This window comes from Zalophus californianus, chromosome 3, assembly GCF_009762305.2.
Source record: "Zalophus californianus isolate mZalCal1 chromosome 3, mZalCal1.pri.v2, whole genome shotgun sequence".
In the NCBI taxonomy this organism is placed as follows: Eukaryota; Metazoa; Chordata; class Mammalia; order Carnivora; family Otariidae; genus Zalophus; species Zalophus californianus.
Window position 1 is genome coordinate 195,510,351 of NC_045597.1, and position 19,805 is coordinate 195,530,155.

At 47.0% G+C, this 19,805-nt stretch overlaps 1 protein-coding gene across 2 annotated transcripts in view; it reads right to left on the reverse strand.

Annotated features, from left to right (window-relative positions):
• The window catches only part of LOC113920904 (contactin-associated protein-like 4), a 169,142-nt gene that overhangs the window by 86,883 nt on the left and 62,454 nt on the right, over positions 1-19,805 (reverse strand). The gene's annotated exons all lie outside the window — the stretch shown is intronic.

Below are 19,805 nucleotides of genomic sequence, written 5' to 3' on the forward strand. Positions count from 1 at the left end.
TTCAGAGTCCATCATCTCTCATGGTTCGTCTCCCCCTCTGACTTACTTCCCTTCATTGTTCCCCTCCTGCTATCTTCTTCTTTTCCTTTTTTCTTAACATATGTTCCATTATTTGTTTCAGAAGTACAGATCTGTGATTCAACAGTCTTGCACAATGCACTGCACTCACGATAGCACATACACTACCTAATGTCTATCACCCGGCCACCCCATCCCTCCCACCCCCCACCACTCCAGCAACCCTCAGTTTGTTTCCTGAGATTAAGAATTCCTCATATCAGTGAGGTCATATGATACATGTCTTTCTCTGATTGACTTATTTCACTCAGCATAACACCTTCCAGTTCCATCCACGTCGTTGCAAATGGCAAGATCTCATTCCTTTTGATGGCTGCATAATATTCCATTGTGTATATATACCACTTCTTCTTTATCCATTCATCTGTCGATGGACATCTTGGCTCCTCCCACAGTTTGGCTATTGTGGACATTGCTGCTATAAACATTGGGGTGCACGTACCCTTCGGATTCCTACATTTGTAACTTTGTGGTAAATACCCAGTAGTGCAATCCTGGATCGTATGGTAGCTCTATTTTCAACTGTTTGAGGAACCTCCATACTGTTTTCCAGAGTGGCTGCACCAGCTTGCATTCCCACCAACAGTGTAGGAGGGTTCCCCTTTCTCCACATCCCCGCCAAAATCTGTCAATTCCTGACGTGTTAATTTTAGCCATTCTGACTGGTGTGAGGTGGTATCTCATAGAGGTTTTGATTTGGATTTCCCTGATGCCGAGTGATGTTGAGCACCTTTTCATGTGTCTGTTGGCCATTTGGATGTCTTCTTTGGAGAAATGTCTGTTCATGTCTTCTGCCCATTTCTTGATTAGATTATTTGTTCTTTGGGTGTTGAGTTTGATAAGTTCTTATCAAATAAGATTTTGGATACTAACCCTTTATCTGATATGTCATTTGCAAATATTTTCTCCCATTCTGTCAGTTGTCTTTTGGTTTTGTGGACTATTTCTTTTGCTGTGCAAAAGCTTTTTATCTTGATGAAATCCCAATAGTTCATTTTTGCCCTTGCTTCCCTTGCCTTTGGTGATGTTTCTAGGAAGAAGTTGCAGTGGCTGAGGCTGAAGAGGTTGCTGCCTGTGTTCTCCTTTAGGATTTTGAGGGACTCCTGTCTCACGTTTAGGTCTTTCAACCATTTGGAGTCTATTTTTGTGTGTGGTGTAAGGAAATGGTCCAGTTTCATCCTTCTGCAAGTGGCTGTCCAATTTTCCCAACACCATTTGTTGAAGAGACCGTCTTTTTTCCATTGGACATTCTTTCCTGCTTTGTCGAAGATGAGTTGACCATAGAGTTGAGGGTCCATTTCTGGGCTCTCTATTCTGTTCCATTGATCTATGTGTCTGTTTTTGTGCCAGTACCATACTGTCTTGATGATGACAGCTTTGTAATAGAGCTGGAAGTCCGGAATTGTGATGCCACCAGCTTTGCTTTTCTTTTTCAATGTTCCTCTGGCTATTCGGGGTCTCTTCTGGTTCCACACAAATTTTAGGATTATTTGTTCCATTTCTTTGAAAAAAGTGGATGGTATTTAGATGGGGATTGCATTGAATGTGTAGATTGCTCTAGGTAGCATTGACATCTTCACAATGTTTGTTCTTCCAATCCATGAGCATGGAACGTTTTTCCATTTCTTTGTGTCTTCCTCAATTTCTTTCATGAGTATTTTATAGTTTTCTGAGTACAGATCCTTTGCCTCTTTGGTTAAATTTATTCCTAGGTATCTTATGGTTTTGGGTGCAATTGTAAATGGGATCGACTCCTTGATTTGTCTCTCTTCTGTCTTGTTGTTGGTGTATAGGAATGCCACTGATTTCTGTGCATTGATTTTATATCCTGCTACTTTACTGAATTTCTGTATGAGTTCTAGCAGTTTTGGGGTGGAGTCTTTTGGGTTTTCCACATACAGTATCATATCATCTGCAAAGAGTGAGAGTTTGACTTCCTCCTTGCCGATTTGGATGCCTTTGATTTCTTTTTGTTGTCTGATTGCTGTGGCTAGGACTTCTAATACTATGTTGAATAGCAGTGGTGAGAGTGGACATCCCTGCCGCGTTCCTGACCTTAGGGGCAAAGCTCACAGCTTTTCCCCATTGAGAATGATATTCGCTGTAGGTTTTTCATAGATGGCTTTTATGATGTTGAGGTATGTACTCTCTATCCCTATACTCTGAAGAGTTTTGATCAAGAAAGGATCCTGTACTTTGTCAAATGCTTTTTCTGCATCTATTGAGAGGATCATATGATTCTTGTTCTTTCTTTTGTTAATGTGTCGTATCACGATTGATTTGCGGATGTTGAACCAGCCTTGCAGTCCAGGGATAAATCCCAATTGGTCATTGTGAATAATTCTTTTAATGTACTGTTGGATCCTATTGGCTGGTATTTTGGTGGGAATTTTTGCATCCATGTTCATCAAGGATATTGGTCTGTAATTCTCCTTTTTGATGGGGTCTTTGTCTGGTTTGGGGATCAAGGTAATGGTGGCCTCATAAAATGAGTTTGGAAGTTTTCCTTCCATTTCTATTTTTTTGGAACAGTTTTAGGAGAATAGGTATTAATTCTTCTTTAAATGTCTGATAGAATTCCCCTGGGAGGCCATCTGGCCCCGGGCTTTTTTTTGTTGGGAGATTTTGGATGACTGCTTCAATTTCCTTAGTGGCTATAGGTCTGTTCAGGTTTTCTATTTCTTTCTGGTTCAGTTTTGGTAGTTGATACATCTCTAGGAATGCACCCATTTCTTCCAGGTTATCTAATTTGCTGGCATAGAGTTGCTTATAATATGTTCTTATAATTGTTTGTATTTATTCGGTGTTGGCTGTGATCTCTCCTCTTTCATTCATGATTTTGTTGATTTGGGTCATTTCTCTTTTCTTTTTGATAAGTCTGGCCAGAGGTTTATCAATCTTCTTAATTCTTTCAAAGAACCAGCTTCTAGGTTCGTTGATCTGTTCTACTGTTCTTTTGGTTTCTATTTCATTGATTTCTGCTCTGATCTTTATGATTTCTCTTCTCCTGCTGGGTTTAGGCTTTATTTGCTGTTCTTTCTCCAGCTCCTTCAGGTGTAGGGTTAGGTTGTGTATTTGAGACCTTTCTTGTTTCTTGAGAAAGTCTTGTATTGCTATATACTTTCCTCTCAGGACTGCCTTTGCTGTATCCCAAAGATTTGGAACAGTTGTGTTTTTCATTTTCATTGGTTTCCATGAATTTTTTTAATTCTTCTTTAATTTCCTGGTTGACCCATTCATTCTTTAGTAGGATGCTTTTTAGCCTCCATGTATTTGAGTTCTTTCCAACTCCTCTTGTGATTGAGTTCTAGTTTCAAAGCATTGTGGTCTGAAAATATGCAGGAAATAATCCCAATCTTTTTGTACCGGTTGAGACCTGATTTGTGACCTAGGATGTGATCTATTCTAGAGAATGTTCCATGGGCACTAGAGAAGAATGTGTATTCCGTTGCTTTGGGATGGAATGTTCTGAATATTTCTGTGAAATCCATTTGGTCCAGTGTTTCATTTAAAGTCTTTATTTCCTTGTTGATCTTTTGCTTAGATGTTCTGTGTATTTCAGTGAGGGGGGTGTTAAAGTCCCCCACTATTATTGTATTGTGGTCAATGTGTTTCTTTGCTTTTGTTATTAATGGCCTTATATAATTGGCTGCTCCCATGTTAGGGGCATAGATATTTACAATTGTTAGATCTTCTTGTTGGATAGACCCTTTAAGTAGGATATAGTGTCCTTCTTCATCTCTTATTACAGTCTTTGTTTTAAAATCTAATTTGTCTGATATAAGGATTGCGACCCCAGCTTTCTTTGGGTGTCCATTAGCATGGAAAATGGTTTTCCACCCCCTCACTTTCAATCTGGGGGTGTCTTTGGGTCTAAAAGGAGTCTCTTGAAGGCAGCATATCAATGGGTCTTGTTTTTTAATCCAATCTGATAGCCTGTGTCTTTTGATTGGGGCATTTAGCCCATTTACATTCAGGGTAACTATTGAAAGGTATGAATTTAGTGCCATTGTCTGTGTCCCTTTCTGATCTATGCTGCTTTTAGGCTCTCTCTTTGCTTAGAGGACCCCTTTCCATATTTCTTGGAGGGCTGGTTTCGTGTTTGCAAATTCCTTTAGTTTTTGTTTGTCCTGGAAGCTTTTTATCTCTCCTTCAATTTTCAATGACAGCCTAGCTGGATATAGTATTCTTGGCTGCATATTTTTCTCGTTTAGTGCTCTGAAGATATCTTGCCAGTCCTTTCTGGTCTGCAAGGTCTCTGTGGATAGGTCTGTTGCAAATCTAATGTTTCTACCATTGTAGGTTACATGTCTCTTCTCCCGAGCGGCTTTCAGGATTTTCTCTTTGTCTCTGAGACTCGTAAGTTTTACTATTAGATGTCGGGGTGTTGACCTATTTTTATTGATTTTGAGAGGGGTTCTCTGTGCCTCCTGGATTTTGATGCCTGTTTTCTTCCTCACATATAGGGAAGTTCTCTGCCATTATTTGCTCCAATGTACCTTCTGCTCCCCTCTCTCTTTCTTCTTCTTCTGGGATCCCAATTATTCTAATGTTGTTTTGTCTTATCGTATCGCTTATCTCTCGAATTCTGCCCTCGTGATCCTGTAGTTGTTTCTCTCTCTTTTTCTCAGCCTCTGTATTTTCCATCATTTGGTCTTCTATATCGCTGATTCTCTCTTCTGGCTCATTTATCCCAGCAGTTAGTGCCCCCATTTTTGATTGCACCTCATTAATAGCCTTTTTGATTTCGACTTGGTTGGATTTTAGTTCTTTTATTTCTCCAGGAAGCGTTTCTCTAATACCTTCCATGCTTTTTTCAAACCCAGCTAGATCTTTAAAATTATGATTCTGAACTCTACGTCCAACATTGTACTAATATCCGTATTGAGTAGGTCCCTGGCAGACGGTACTACCTCTTGTTCTTTTTGCTGAGGTGATTTTTTTCATCTTGTCATTTTGTCCAGAGGAGAATAGATGAATGAGAGAACAAAATGCTACCAGGTTAACAATGTCCCCAGCAAATATACTCTATACAAATCAGAAAAGACCTGAAACCAGGGGAAAAGAAAGGGAAAGAAAGGAAAAAGAAAGAGAAAAGAAAGAAAAAAAAAACAAAAAGAAAAAGATAAAAACAAAAACAGAACAATACAAAAAAACCAGAATATGATCAAATATGATCAGTCTAGTGCATAGATCAGTGCCACACACTAGATTTTGGGCGTATTTTGGTCTGTTAGAAAAAAGTGCCTCCTAAAATTTTAAAGGAAGAAAGACTTATGTACAAAATAAGGGTTGATACAATGAAGGGATGGAAGATGAGTGTAAAGATGAAAATTATAAAAGATTTTATAAAAGGAATTGATAAGTTGTTTGAAAAAAGAAAGAAGATTTAAAAAAAAAAGAAAAAAAGGGAGAGAATGTGATCAGGCAGGAGCTTAGAACAAAGCCATACACTAGTGATTTAGGGTATATTTTCATCTGTTAGAAGAAACTGTATCTCAAAATTTTAAAGACAGAACAACTTATCTATATCTTCCAAAAATAAGGGTAACTACTATGAAGGGATAAAATATGACTCTAAAAATGAAAAATAAAAAATGTTTTTTTAAAAAAGGGATTGATAAGATGTTGGTTGAAAAAGGGAAAAAGAAAAATTAAAAAAAAAAACAGTTAAAAAATTAACTTTGAAAAACCAATGAATCATGGTTAAAAAAAAGCCATGAATTCTATGTGCAGTATTCCCCTAGCGCTGGAGTTCTCCTGTTCTCCTTGGTCAGTAAACTTGGTCTTGGCTTGCTGGCTGTTCGTGCTGATCTTCTGGGGGAGGGGCCTGTTGCCGTGGTTCCCAAATATATTTGCCAGAGGCGGAATTGCCCCGCCCTTGTCGGTCCGGGCTAAGCAAGCTGCTTGGGTTTGCTCTCAGGAGCTTTTTTTCCCTGCAAGCTCTGGTACAGCTTTGGAGGACCAGGGTGAAAAATGGTGGCCTCCCAATTTCCACTCGGAGGAGCTGAGACCTCAGGGCCCCGCTCCTCAGTGTGCCCCCAGAGAAAAGCAGTCACTCCCGTCTCCCTGGTCTCCGGCAGCACTCCGTGCTCACCTGGCCTGTGACCGAGCGTTTCTATCTCTGGCACCCCGACCCGGTGTGGAGTCTCCAAACCCAGCAGATCCCTGTGGTGCGCTCCCGCGCCGCTCCTCCCTGGGGAGGGAGGGGAGTCTCCCCAGCTCTGCCACTTGTTGTGTCCCTGCTGGAGGAGCAGTGGCCCGACTGGGCCGCAGATCACAGTTTATGGCAACCCCGAGCTGAGAGCCCACGCCTCGGCTCCGTCTCTGCAGCTGGCTTCCCCGCTCCAATACCTGGGAGCTCTGTTGCACTCAGGCACCCCCGGTTTTTCTGTGACCCCGAGGGTCCTGAGACCACACTGTCCTGCGAGGGTTCTACCCCCCGCTTAACCACTGTAGCGACGTCCCTCAGCGGAGCCGACTTCTAAAAGGTCCGATTTTGTGCTCCGCGGCTCTAGCACTTGCCAGAAGCGGCGACGGAGGCCCCCTTCCCCGCCGTCTATCCTCCTGAATATTGCCTCGGATTCACTTCTCCACATGTCCTACCTTCCAGAAAGTGGTCGATTTTCTGTTCAGAGAGTTGTTGCTACTCTCTTCTTCTATCTCCTGTTGAGTTCGTAGGTGTTCAGAATGGTTTATTCCCTATTCAGCTGAATTCCTGAGACCAGATGAAATCCAGGTCTCCTACTCCTCCGCCATCTTGCTCTGCCCCCTGAGCCACATCTTCTTTATCCATTCATCTATGGATGGACATCTGAGCTCTTTCCATAGTGTGGCTATTATGGACATTGCTGCTATAAACATTGAGGTGAACCTTCCCCTTCAGATCACTACATTTGTACCTTTAGGGTAAATACCTAGTAGTACAATTGCTGGGTTGTAGGGTAGCTCCATTTTCAACTTTTTGAGGAAGCTCCATACTGTTTTCCAGAGTGGCTGCACCAGCTTGCATTCCCACCAACAGTGTAGGAGGGTTCCCCTTTCTCCGCATCCCCGCCAACATCTGTCATTTCCTGACTTGTTAGTTTTAGCCATTCTGACTGGTGTGAGGTGGTATCTCATTGAGGTTTTGATTTGGATTTCCCGGATGCTGAGTGATGTTGAGCACTTTTTCATGTGTCTGTTAGCCATTTGGATGTCTTCTTTGGAAAAATGTCTGTTCATGTCTTCTGCCCATTTCTTGATTGGATCATTTGTTCTTTGGGTGTTGAGTTTGATAAGTTCTTTATAGATTTTGGATACTAGCTCTTTATCTGATATTTCATTTGCAAATATCTTCTCCCATTCTGTCGGTTGTCTTTTGGTTTTGTGGACTGTTTCCTTTCCTGTGCAAAAGCTTTTTATCTTGATGAAATCCCAATAGTTCATTTTTGCCCTTGCTTCCCTTGCCTTTAGAGATGTGTCTAGCAAGAAGTTGCTGTGGCCGAGGTTACAGAGGTTGCTGCTTGTGTGCTCCTCTAGGATTTTGATGGATTCCTGTCTCACGTTTAGGTCTTTCATCCATTTTGAGTGTATTTCTGTGTGTGGTGTAAGGAAATGGTCCAGTTTCATTCTTCTGCATGGGGCTGTCCAATTTCACCAACACCATTTGTTGAAGAGACTGTCTTTTTTCCATTGGACATTCCTTCCTGCTTTGTCAAAGATGAGTTGACCATAGAGTTGAGGGTCCATTTCTGGGCTCTCTATTCTGTTCCATTGATCTATGTGTCTGTTTTTGTGCCAGTACCATACTGTCTTGATGATGACAGCTTTATAATAGAGCTGGAAGTCCGGAATTGTGATGCCACCAGCTTTGCTTTCCTTTTTCAACATTACCTTAGTTATTAGGAGTCATTTCTGGTTCCAAACAAAGTTTAGGATTGTTTGTTCCAGCTCTGGAAAAATGCTGATGATACTTTGATAAAGATTGCATTGAATGTATAGATTGCTCTACATGGCATAGACATTTTCACAATATTTGTTCTTCCAATCCATGAGCATGGGACGTTTTTCTGTTTCTTTGTATCTTCCTCAATTTCTTTCATGAATGTTCTATAGTTTTTGGAGTACAGATTCTTTGCGTCTTTGGTTAGGTTTATTCCTAGGTGTCTTACGGGTTTTGGTGCAATTGTAAGTACATTTTAGGAATGTGTTACTAGGATTAAGATCCATTGAGGACCTAACTGTGTTGACTGAAGATGAAAAAAATCTAAAAACATTCTCTATGTTTCCAATAGATTTTTAAAAAAATTTTAACCAATTTTCTACTTTGATTTTGGCCATGTTTTTACTAAGTGATATTTTTTCAAGTTAATACTGATGAAATTCTTTACAAGCCTCAATTCATTTGTTTCAGAAGCAAAGAGTAACAGAGTTTATGTACTACCTACTGGGTAGTTTTTCTTTTTGTTTCAAAGCTCAGTGTCAGCATTTGAAATGGCCTCACCAACTACCAAGTCCAAATGTGCATCTGGTGAAGTGGGAGAAGGCTTTGTGTCTAAGCCCACAGGTATGTGATTTTATTTCTTGGTTTTGACATCTGATTTACCCACCAATTACTGACTAGGCACAAGTGGAATAAAACGTGTAGCGAAGGGGGTCAGTCCAGCCTCCAAGCAGATTCTGCTATGGAAAAACCAGTAAGAAACAGATGCTAGAGACTGATCTGAGGGCTGTGTGAGGCCCCCTGGTTATTCTCAGTGCCCTTTTCCTCAAGTCTACTCTTAGAGGATGGGCAAGGTCACAATGGCCATGCACAGAAACTCTGGACAGAGAAGGAGGACTCTCGCCTGGGGGCTCCCCGACATGCAGGAGGCCTTAGTCCAGTATTGTCTAAACATCCATGTTAAATATTGGCATCACTTAATAATTTCTGAGAAAATTTCCATTCAAAACAGACTCCAATAAAAATCCTTGAGTAAGGAATGCTTTGCTCAAACTAAGAAACACACATATTAAAAGATAATGAATATTCATATACTATTAGAAAAGCCCAAACTTCACTGCATTTAGTGTCTGCAACATGCTCTAATCAGCATAATGACTCTGAGAATATAATTTTTCTCTCTGTAACTGAGCAAGCTGTGTTGTGTTTCCTTAGCTCAGTCAGTGGATCAGAGCAAGACCTAGAAGAAGGACAAATCACATCTCAGATTCTCCCAAGAGACTCGCAGTGAGGAGTGTGGATCTCATATCCTGTGCTTGCTGGCAAGGGAGCTGAACATGGAGAAATCCACAAAGGACATTTCTGATGACATCATAAAGTCCATAGTTTGAAAATGCACTTATTAAAACGACAGATGGAGATGTTGCTAATATATTTGCATACGCTTGTCTCTGTGGGCATGTTTCACATTTACTAGGTTAGCTAGTTAGCTAGTTAACAAGCAATGAGCTTGTGATGCCCACAGGGAGATCTTGTTACTTGATTATTGAGACTTCGGAGGTTTTTCTGAGCCTCCCTTGACTCCAGTTTACTCAAAGGTGCAACCAGGTGGTACCGCATGCTTTGGGCAGCATCAAACGTTCCTTCCAGTGACTTTGTCTCCCCAGGTGAGGTCCCAGGTGGGAGGAGACCAGGCTGTTCCTTTAAACCAGTGCTGTTTAGTGGAACTCTCAGCTAGGATGCTCTGGCCCCATGTCTGCAGCTGCAGGCAGGACCTGCCTCCCACATGGATGCGCTGGGCATTTGAAGTGTGGCTAATGCAAGCGAGGGGTTGAACTTTTAATTCCATCTTATTTAATTGATTCAAATTTAAGTGTAAATAGCCACATATGGCTGCTGGTTGCTGTAATCCACAGGACAGGTACAGGAGTCCCATGGCACATTGGAACAGCATCTCTCAGAACAATGCCATGGACGGAGCTTCCAGGGTCCTCCCAGAGATGTGCTGGCTTCGGAGTTGTCCCACTTAGGTGGCCCAAAGTCCCATCTTCCCAGTGGGTGTCTGGGCTCACAGTTCATAGTTCCTACACCTGTGAGAATAGCAGCCTCTCTCTGGAGCTAACTTCTATCGCGAGCAATACCACCTCGTAACATGGCAGGCCACCCTTGTTGAACTGCCAAGGGAAAATGCTGGAAAGTTGACCCAAGGTCAAATATATCCATAGAGAAGGAAAAGTGGGTTTTATGCACATAGCTTGGTCACTAGAAATAGAGACAATGTGCAGAAGGAAACACAACAACAACAAAGTGTACATTGTGTCAAAGGGTTCAAATAACTCTTCAGATGGGATGATTTGAGGAGACACAGTTCCCATTTAGCGAGTTAGCTTCATTGACTGATTCTTATATTGATATGAGGAACTAATTAAGATTGTATTTATGAGTAATTGCTACTCTTATGTTTTAGCGTTTCTTTTTTAAAGAGCTACATAAATAGCATTTGAAAAATCCATGTTAAATATATTCAATAAATGACACATCTAATAGGGTCTGCTGACCTCTGACAACCGCAAGAACTTTCATCTGTCACTGCACCAGCCACGGCTGGTCACTCCGCTGCTCAGACCGCGCAGAGCCTACTAGCCAGTCTGCCTTTTGTCAGTATTGAATGAAACATTACACAAAACAGTTAGTTTATTTAGAAGAATTTAGGAAGATTTCATTAAGACATGGTCATCATTTTTAAGTGACATCAGTATTTGCCCAATTAAACATTAAAATGTTTCAAAAATAAATGTATAATGCAAGTCATCCTTGGGCTTGGTTCTGCAGCCAACTTGCTATGAGCTCCGGGTTGCACAATGCACGTGCAGGAGAGAAAGAATAGTTCACTGTGCTCCTTGAGCATGTGCGTGGAGCATGGGTGCCATCCTTGTTGCTTGGGGTCTTTTGAACCTCGGCCCAATCTGATCTCTGATGCAGGGTCAGTCATTCTACTGATGCCTTGACCTTTGTAGACATATTCTGGAGATCGGGGACTGTGCCTCTCCCCTCTGTGAGCGACACTTAACCAGTGTTTAGCCTGCACAGGGTGGCTGGTGTTGGTGGAGTCAATTCTCCAGTGTTTCATCCTGCCAAGTAGATTCCCAGAAGCCACCTGCAGTTCCTTGTCTAGTCTCAGTGATGGCTCAGTGTCTTTTCCGATTTGAGGAATTTCTGCAGCAGACTTCCTTCCTAAGGAGCCTGGTTCCAAGGCTGCCTGGGGACATTGCCCTGGGGAACTTGAGCCCAGTAGGCAGGCAGGGGCTGCCTAAGGACCTAAGAAATTGCTTTTCTAATCGAGAACTACAAACCTGTGTCTGGTTTATTTATTTGTTAGTGAGAGAGAACCTCAGGAGTTAATTGCTCTGAGTGATTTGGGCACTTCTCCTAAGATAAGCATGCAGCTGTATCTCTTGTTCAGGCCATGCCTGTTCTGGTTGGATATTGGTTTTACACATTAAATTAACTGGTAAATGTTTTAGATAGGCCTTCCCATTAAAAGGTTTACTTTTTAAATATCAGGAAAGATACACTTGCAAAGTAAAAAGCTGAACCCAGCTCACCTTGTTGCTTTCCAAACCTACGCTGGAGAAGAGGGTGAGATTCCCCCTTCAGAGGACTGTCCACGTGGGGTTTGGAGAACAATGGCTGGTCCCCACAGAATCCCATGGAAATGACTCCACTTGGAATTACCCCTCATATGCGCTCTGCCCTGCGTATAAGGTTGCTTATTACAGAAGATCGTGCTATTGTTTATGCAAAAATACACATTGCTTATGAGTGGTGGAAGCTGATTTGCATCTCAAGAAAATGTTCATCAGTCAGGGTCTAACTAAATATTTTGTGAAATTTGTCAAATCAAATTCTAATCTTCAACAAATGTGTTTCCAAAGCTGTGCTGGTTTTTTACTGAGAAAATAAAGATGTCTTGATTCAGCAATTCTAATAAACAAAGATATCTACAGTCCTTATATTTCACTCTGAATTGAACCCAAAATCTTGCAGTGTGGGAGACCAGGGAGATGGGACACAGATTTCCTCTTCCCAGTGCAGGGAGCTGGCCAGGCCGAGCTGGTGATGGCCTGCAGTGACCATTACACAGGTCTTCAGTGCGCCCCTGCCCCAGAAGGGTCTTCCTACCCGTCTCGGGCTTCCGTTGGGCTACATTTCTCCTGTTGGGCAGACATAGTTAGAAATTTTGAGGCTTTTTTCTTCTCTTCTTAGAAAATCTTTAATGCTAACGAAGTAGCTGTTTGAGTGCTTGTTTGGTGAGAGGGACCTCCTGGTCCAGTAGACACTTCCTTGAACATCTGGGATTCCCTCACCCAGACAGAGAGGGGTGGCAGCCTCTGTCTCCTGGATCCGTGCACCAGCATCTCCAGGCTCGCCGCAGAGCCCCACATGGTGTCCCTGGTGGAGGGGCCGGCCCTGGTGGGGCGCCTAGCCCTGCTGACCACTGACACTCTGTCTTTGGTTTTGTTTCTTTCCCCGTGTTCTCTTCCATTTGTTCCTCCAGACCAGTGAGCTGGTTCTCGCACTTCTGGTGTTTTCTTGAGCTGAGGGGGAGAAAGCCTCAACTGGGTGGGGGTTGTCCCGCTGGGGTGATGTATGAGCTGCGGGTGTCGCACCCTCGAATCCCAGGAGAGGAGTAAGTGCCACCACCTGCCACTGGGCTCTGTAGTGGTTGGGGGCCGTGATGAAGAGACAGACAGCAAGTGAGCAGGACCAAAGCCACGGCCTTCTGAAGAAAGCGGCCACATGCGCATCAGGGATACTTAGGTTCAGGGGTCAATTCTTTCCTACAAATGTGCTGATGGCCATGGCCACGGCCCCAGGACAGGACAGCTAGGGAAACAGTGCAAGGCAGGGAAATGCTGACGTGAAGCAGGAGGCTCAATTTGCTTCTCCCTCGTGGGGGAAAATAACAAACAGAATGAATAAAACACCCATTGCCATCCGGCACACACCCCACCTCCTGCCCCGGCCTGAAATGTGCTGTTGGGAGCCGCACAGGAGGAAGAGAAGGGAATTCTCCCATTAAGAAGAGTTTTACAGGGGCACCTGGGTGGCTCAGATGGTTAAGCGTCTGCCTTCGGCTCAGGTCATGATCCAGGGGTCCTGGGATCGAGCCCCGCATCAGGCTCCCTGCTCAGCAGGAAGCCTGCTTCTCCCTCTGCCTCTGCCTCTCTCTTTCTCTCTCTCTCTGACTCTCATGAATAAATAAACATTTAAAAAAAAAGAAGTGTTTTACAAAGTGCTTATTCTGTTCAAAACTGGGTTTTCTTTCTGTTTGATATAATGAAACCGTATTTAACGCAAATACTTGTTTATGGATCCATGATAACTGTCCACATCCTGTAAAACCAAGGCCACGACTCACTGGCCTCCCCCTCCTCCGTGCCCCCTGCTCGGCACTTGGAGCAGGTGTGTGTGCAGGGGGCCCTGGCCTGGGCATGGGCTCAGGGCCAAGGCACCCCCACCCAGAGGAGGCAGGCCCTCCCTGGCCCACCCTCTCCCACCAGGGCCACCCCCATGTCCTGTCCAGGGTGATCCTGGGTTTGGCCTTTCTGTAACATAATCAGCAGCTGCATCCTCTGGTTTAGATCCACGTGTATCTCTCTTCCTTGCTTATATATCAGACATGTTATTTTTCCACAGAGTGCCAACATTAAGCTCTCAGGTTGGCTGGATCCCCTGACAGGCCTGTCCCTGTGAGGGAGTGGGCAAGGCCTGCTTGCTGCCCACAGCACTGGGCCTGGCCCCCTGACCCACTGTGGGGGACGATGGCAGCGACGAGATGGTCTCACTGCTCCGGGGACCCCACTTACTCTTACATTTTCATGGACCCTCTGTCAACAAGGGAGATGGGTCTGAGTGGGGGAGAGAGCTGGGACCTGATAGGTTGGCCTGAGCAGGTGAGCAGGGAGAATCCCCCTGGTGTAGCCCACCCACCATCTCTGTCTCCGTCTCTCTACCTCTCTGGCTCTGTCTCTGTCACTCTGTCTATCTCTCAGTCTCTGTCTCTCTGTCTCTCTATCTCTCTGTATCCCTCAGTTTCTGTCTATCTCTCTGTCTCTGTCTCTCTCTCTCCATCTCTCTATCTCTCTGTCTCTCTGTCTATCTCTCTATCTCTATCTCTCTGTCTCTCTATCTCTCTGTCTCTGTCTCTCTGGCTCTGTCTCTCACACAGAATCCCAAGTGTCTGAAAAGCTGGGAAACCGTCCAGCTGTCCCTGCCCGTGGCCAGGACCACGTGTTGTTTGGAACTGGACCATGGCCCTGGAGGGTGTCTGGGCTGCTGTAGGACCTGGTTACGGCAGGCAGCTTTCTTCCCCACGTTTCCTGCAGCAAATGTAAGTAACCATTAAGATGAAATCCTACAGGTGAACCTAAACCGTGGACTAAATGAGAGAACGGCTTTACCGAGAGCAGACTCATTTGGAACTCTGTCTTACTAACCCTTAAGGCTTCACTTTGTCCCACGGCCCCACCGTGTGAACAAAAGCAGTGAATTCCACACCATGTCTAGTGGTTCCTGACCCGCCTCAGGATGGGCGGGCTGTCTGCCTGCTCACTCCCCTCCGTGGGGCCGCCCTGGCCTGCATGGAAGGACCCCACATCGCCTGCAGGCCACCCCGGGTCCTTGGAGCCCGCACCCAGGCCAGTTCCCTGGCATGTGCAGAAGCTCAGATGTGGGGAGCAGTGCAGGGGGCATGGAGTGTGCAGGGTGGGCAGGGCCTCCAGGGCGCCCATGCCCATGTCCTGGGTGGCCCTCTCAGCAACACCAAGGGCAGCAAGGAGGATCGGGACCATCAGTCCCTCGGGAGCTTTCCTTGGGCCAGGCCCTGAAGCCACCCCCGTCGCCCCTGTCCACATGCCACTGACCCACTGATGTCAAGCCTGGTGGTGTCTCTGGACCCTGGTTCTGGGCTTTCCCGCTGCCCCACCAGCAGCAGATGGCCTCGTGTGGCATGGCCCTGTGGAGGGGGCGCCCCACAGCCTGCAGGAGCTGACCAGCCATCCAGGAGTGGCTGCAGAGGGCTCCCTGGACGTGGGCTGGCCATTCCCATGGACACACAGGCCCCTCCCTCCAGGACACGTGGGCCACAGAAAGCCCAGGGCATGCTTGTCCTTCAGGTGGCACGGCGGCCCCTCTGGGTCCTTAGCACCTGATGCAGACGCATTGGGCCGTGTAGCTGTCCCCTGACAAGTGTCCGCTCAGTCGGGCTGTTGCTGAGGGTCATACTGTCTGTGGGTGCCTGGCTCTCGGGCCCGAGACACCCGGGAGTGGTTTTCTATGGCCAGCACCTTCCCCTCGTCTGTCCGTCCCTCCCGCACGGTGTGGGTCTGCTCAGCTGCTCCCCCTCGGCTGTCCGTCCCTCCCCTCGTCTGTCTGTCCCTCCCACACGGTGTGGGTCTTTCCTCTCCATCTAAAATCCCTCCTCGCCATCACGTTGAGTTTGCTTCTCTCAGCTCAGAATTTCAAACTGTTCATCCCCCGTGCAGCTCAGCACTGGCCATGTTTCTGCTCGTTCTCTATCCTTTCACATGGCAAAGAGGAAGGAAACTACTTTAGCACAATCAGAGTCATTCACATAATTAGCAACAGAGACAAGCTTTGCTCCCAGATGGCAATCATCTCAAGCTCATTAAAAGACGCAGGGAATGAGCTGATTTACCATCTCCTCCTAACAGTCTCTAGGGAAATGAGCACATCCCACTCCGGGGAGGCGTTGATGCCGTCCGTACCGATGGTGACATGGTCACCTCGTTCTGAGAGGCTGGCCTGCCGGCCACGGGGAGCGGCGGCCCCCCAGGCTGTGTCCTGCTCCGGCCCTCCCGAACCCTCTTCATCTCGCGTCCTTGACCTCACGTGGGGCTTCTCCCTTCTCCACGTCTGTGCTCACCGAGCAAGCTCTCAGGGTGTGTGGGCTGCTGCTCAGGTCCTCAGAGCACCAGGCAGGCCTAGGAATTTCCTCACTTTGTCCTGCAGTAGAACTGACCCCTGGACCCAAGCCGCTCTCTGTGTTATAAAAATACAAGCCCAGGTTTTATTTTATTATTAAACTCAACGGATAAGCGTCACCCTTTTGAAGTGCCATGGGTTCTGCCCCTGACCTGTCCTAGGGTTGCTCCAGGGACAGCGTGTGGGGCACAGTGCTCATGGCTGTGTGTGCGCGGAGCTGCCCGGGGCCCGTGGCTGCTGGTGAGGAGGCAGGAGGTGGGACCCGAGATGCCGCATCTCTGACAAGCTTGCAGGTGGTGCTGGTGCCCCTGGCCCATGGGCCTTGCTGTGCTCTGCTCAGGGAGCCTCTCAGAGCGCAGGACCAGGACCCCTGCGCAGGCAAATCCTGAAACCTTTAGTGTTCAATCTGTCTTCCTCTTCCATAAGCTGTTTGCCAGAGGGAGACCCAGTCCGAGCCTGTCCCCAGAAGGAGGCACCACTTTCTCCAGTCTCCAGGGCACCACCCTCCCAGTGCTGCTGAACAATTTCCTCAAGGAGATCATCCAGAGGTAGCACCGCCTCCGTTTCTAGCTTGGGTGGGCATGTGGCCCAACACCTGTCTCAGAGACGGGAGAACATTCCGTGTCCTTCCTGAGCTGGTGGCCCAGCCCCCTTGCCGCCACAACTTTCTACAGCTTGTCCCGTGGCTTCCAGAGGGGAGTACCCGGGCGCCCTGGCTGCTCCGTGTTGTGAGGTCTGTCTTTCAACTGCGTGGAGGTCGGCGTTTGCTCTGACAACACGGTCATAGGGAAGCCCCGTTGGACAGACAGCCACGTGACTGATTACTCAGCTCTGCCTTGCATCCAACCCAGACGATGAGAGGACCATGGAAACCTCCCAGAGGAGCTGCCCTCCCCACCCCAAACCCAGGCCAGCTGGGCCCAACTAGCTGTTAAATTCCTTGAGGTCTGTCTCACCAACACATGGGCCACGCCATCTTCCGACATTACTGACTCGTGGTAGTTCTTGTAAAAGTGCATCCTGAATGTCTTCAACGGGAGCCGCTGAAGTTTGCAACGATTCAAGCAAACACGTAAAAGACAAGAATGAAGTTTAACACACAGCAGATCTTTGGGAAATTAAGGAAGCAGCGTGGATGCAGCCCACACCCTCAGTCCTGAACACCTCATGCGTCAGGTTCAGAAGCATGTGTGCGACCTTTCTCGTGTGAGAAATCGTGGCTCCGAAGATCCGTGCGGAGTACAGAGGGGTTCTCACGGGCACAGCCCCTGGGTGGTCGGCAGGCAGCAGTGAACCCAGCTCTCCAGGGGCACACCTGGACAGGTGAGGGGGCGGGTGGAGCTGACAGGGTGAGTCTTCTTTCTAAGATTGGTGGTTGACCCCACAGCGAACTCTCAGAGGATTCACAAAATGACACGGGCGGCACCCCGCGTGTGGACACTAAAGTCCGTTGGCCGATGGGAGCCTGCGTTCTGTGGGGGCCGCGGGGCAAGGACAGGTGGACAGGGGCCGGCTGGGGGGCCGGCCTGCATGGGGGCTGCCATGGGGGGAGCTGAGCCCTCGGGTCCCCTGCGGACAAAGCAGAGCTGTGTCCACTGGACCTGTCCGAGGGTCCCCGGACTGAGGCTCGCGGCCTGAGGGCAGCACCAGCAACAGACAGACTTGGGCGAACCCAGCCCACTGGACCCGAGAGAGCCCAGGGACTGAAGGAGGAACTTGACTGGACCTCAGGGATGCCAGCAAAACAATCTAAAAAGTCAGAGATCTATGAACATGGTTGTGGCGGTAATCATAAGCATGTTGTTTTCATCAACAAGAGTGTTACTGTTTCGGGTAACAAAAGTAAACACGTTACTTAGTGCTGACTTCACAATTCCTATCTAAAGCAAGTGCTCATGGGAAGGGCAGACCTCTAATGAAATGTTGTTTCATTGTAAAGGCAGCTAATTGCCGGTGTTGGAAACACCAGTGTTAGCCGCTCTATTTTAAGTGAATGTAACAGGCTGGTCCCAGTAATTATCGACTCGTGGGACTCACTTCTGTGAAAGTAAAGGGTGCTCAGGTTAAAAGAAAGCTAAACGGAAACGCACCCAGATTAGAATATAAAATAGTAATTACTCCTTTATTGATGTTCTTAAGGATAGATTACTTTGGCGTAACCTGTTTAAATATGAATTAAGGCAATAAAAATAGCAAATGAGACCATATCAAAATTAAAAGCTTCTGTTCATCCAAGGACACGATCCACAGAGTGAAAAGACGACCCGTGGAGTGGGGGAGATGTTTGCAAATCACGTATCTGATGAGGGGCTGATATCAGAATGTATAATGAGCTCCCATGCTCGGCCACACCAAACAACCTGATTAAAGAACCGACAAGCGATCTGAGCAGACATTTCTCCAAAGATGTGCCAACAGCACAGAAAAGATGTTCACCATCAGAAATGCAAATCAGAGCCCCCGAGGTGCCACCTCACACTCGGTAGGATGGCTACCCCCAAAACCAAACCAAACCAGAAAATAAGTGTGGTGAGGGCTGGGGAAACTGGAGCCCTCATCCCTGTGGGAGGGGGTTGGGGAATGTGACCTGGCGCAGCCGCTGCGCATGGAAAACAGTTTGGGATTCTTTGAAAAATTAAACACAGAATCGCCACATGGTCCAGCAAGCCCACTTCTGGGCACACATCCAAAGAAAGAGGAAGCAGGGTCTTCATGAGATATCTGCACCCCTGTGTTCAGAGCACCGTTATCCCCGAGAGCTAAAGTGTTCATTGACAGATGAATGGATGAGCGAGATGTGGTCCATGCACACAGTGGAAGATGACTCAGCCTTAAAAAGGAAGCGAATTCGCACACCTGTTTCAGCAAGGCTGAACCCTGAGGACATCATGCTCTGCAATTAAGCCAGTCACCAGAAGACAAATAGTGTAGGATTCCACTCACATGGGACATGGAGAGTCGTCAGATTCAAAGGGACAGAAAGCAGAATTGTGGGCGCCAGGGGCTGGAGAGTCAGTGTTTCATGGGGACAGTTCAGTTTGGGAGGATGAGAGACTTCTGGAGATGGTGCTTAGTGTGAATGTGCTCAGTGCCACTAAGCCGCGCACTTAAAAATTGTTAAGATGGTAAATTTTAGGGGATGTTTAACAAATAAAGCCATGAATAAAAGGCATCTTTTATAACGAAGGGGCCCACGCAGTCGTGGCTGGGAAAAGGTAAATGGCATTGGCAAATCACGTCCTCCCAGAATTTATATTCCAAAGCCCTAACCCCCAGCCTGACTCATTAGGAGCTGGGATGGTTAGGAGTTAACTGAGGTTGAACGAGGTCACAGGGTGCAGCCCTGGCCCAGCGGGGCCCCCGTGAGAGGTCTCGCCCCCACCTGTGAGGAGCAGTGAGAAGCACGTCTGCAGGCTGGGGAGGGGTCCCGTCTCCACAGAGAGACCGGTGTCTGTGGTGTTCTCATTGCCCAGCCTGAGCCCCTCCACCCACCCCGGTGTCACCGTGTGGGATCGGTCGGGCCCCCCTGCTCCAGAGACGAGCAGCCAGGGGATGCTGCCTAGTTGCCGGGTCCCGGCCTGGGACACAGGACCTCACGGCGTCTCCCTTTTCTTCCTCTGAGTGGCGTTGACAACGTGAAGCCTGGTCTGTGGGGTCGAGGGCTGACCTGCGTTATGCTAATAGAAGCGGGACGCTGTGGCCCTGAGATCCCGGTGGACACGCTGTCTGCTGGTTCACGGCCACAGCGCTGGGCGTGTGCCCAGAACCGGCTTTTCCCAGACAGGCTGAGTAGACG